We start from the raw sequence: 1877 nt of genomic DNA, 5'->3' as shown, positions 1-1877 counted from the left end.
GATAATGGCACGACGCTAACACTAGCACCCAAATCACATAATGCATTATCAACCAAGAGATTGCCAATATGACAAGGGATAGAAAAACTACCCGGATCTTTTAATTTAGGTGGAGACTTATTCTGAAGTACGGCACTACACTCTGTAGTGAAAGCTACTGTCTCTATCTCACTAATAGACCTTTTTCTCGTCAATATTTCTTTCAAAAATTTTGCATATGAGGGGATTTGTGTGATCAATTCAGTAAAGGGAACTGTTACCTTCAAATCTTTTACCACCTCCAAGAACTTACCAAATTGCTTATCCACGTTTGTCTTCAATTGACGATTGGGGAAAGGGAGTTTGATAATTGGCTTTGGAACATTATTATTCTTGTCTGGAGTAGCCACCTTCTCTGGAGTTGTACCCTGCAATGTAAAATTAGATATGTTAGTTATATCCTTTAGCCCTGCAGGGCTATCAACTACATTGTTTGGTTTAATGGAATCAAGATTAGCATTATTTGATAAAACAGGTTCATCAACTTTGGGCATAGAGGACCCTTCATAGTTTGAACCACTCCTTAGAGTAACTGCAAATGCTTGATCCGTAGGCCTAGTAGGCTGTGCCGGCAAGGCTCCCTGTTGGAGGGCTTGTAGAGTAGCGGAGAGTTGCGCAATTTGATTATCCATAATTTTATTATGCGCTATAATTTGATCAATTGTCGCATCTCTGCTCTCCATTTGCTTTTGCATATTAGCCAACATTGCTCTAATTTCCACCAGAGAAGGGTCAGAAGATGGGGAGGGTTGCTGTGGCTGGTTCTTCTGGCTAGCATTGGGATGATAATATTTTTGCTGCTGTTGCTGTGGTGCCTGTGGTTCTTGTGGTGGTGGATTTTGAACATTAGTGCTCCGGTAATAAAGGTATGGATGATTCCGATACCCAGGATTATAAGTGTTGGAGTATGGGTTATTCTGCCTGTAAGCTTGGAAGGCATTAACTTGCTCCACGGAACTCCTGCAATCCTGCTCCCAATGACCTACAATACCACAATTTTCACAGAAAGCCTCATTAGAATTATTATTAATCGCAGAAACATTGGCTACATTAGCAGTGCTCAGATTATCTAATTTTTGGCAAATAGAGGTTAGTTGAGCTTGCAAAAAGGATACAGAGTCGACACTATGCTTTCCCTTGTTAGCAAATCCTCTAGGATTCCCATATTGGGAATTGTGTATCGCCATATCTTCAATAACCTGACCTGCATCATCAACATTAAGATTCATAAATCTCCCACTAGCTGCAGAGTCTAAAATTATTCTAGAGGAATTTCCAATGCCGTTATAAAAGGCTTGGATCAACTGCCGTTGCGCTAAATTATGGTGAGGGCATTATCTTTGTAGGTCCTTGAACCTCTCCCAAGCCTCATATAAAGACTCATCGGCTTCTTGGGCAAAGTTATGAATCGCACTCCGTAGTACTGCTGTTCTCTCTGCAGGATAATACTTGTTATAAAAATTCAAAACAAGAGTTTCAGAGTCAGTTATACCAAGTGTAGTTCTATTTAAGCCATTAAACCACAATTTAGCTTTTCCAGTTAAAGAGAAGGGAAAAAGAATCTCCCTGATTTGGTCTTGAGTGACCCCGGCTTGCCTGATGGTGTTGTAATATTGACAATAGTCGGCAATGTGAAGATTCGGGTCTTCACCCTTGGCTCAACTGAATTGCTTCCTCTCTATCATCGTTATAAATTGAGGTTTGATTTCGAATTGAACCCCATCAAGAGCCGGAGTAGGGGTGAGATGTGGAAAATCCGTAAGCTTTGGTTGTGAATAATCACTAAGCTTCTTTGGAGCCGTCATCTCTGATTCTGCGTCTGATGATGCCTCTAAATC

At 40.7% G+C, this 1877-nt stretch overlaps 1 non-coding gene across 1 annotated transcript; it reads left to right on the top strand.

Moving 5' to 3' along the window:
* Positions 1 to 1356: 1356 nt before the first annotated feature.
* LOC145629589 (small nucleolar RNA R71) lies at positions 1357 to 1463 on the top strand. Its single transcript, XR_014111753.1, has one exon. It is a non-coding gene; the product is annotated as a small nucleolar RNA R71 (small nucleolar RNA).
* Positions 1464 to 1877: the final 414 nt, after the last annotated feature.

Source organism: Chenopodium album, chromosome 4, assembly GCF_948465745.1.
Source record: "Chenopodium album chromosome 4, dcCheAlbu1.1, whole genome shotgun sequence".
Classification (NCBI taxonomy): Eukaryota; Viridiplantae; Streptophyta; class Magnoliopsida; order Caryophyllales; family Amaranthaceae; genus Chenopodium; species Chenopodium album.
Note: the sequence above shows the minus strand (reverse complement) of the source record. Positions and strands in the feature narration are given on the sequence as shown.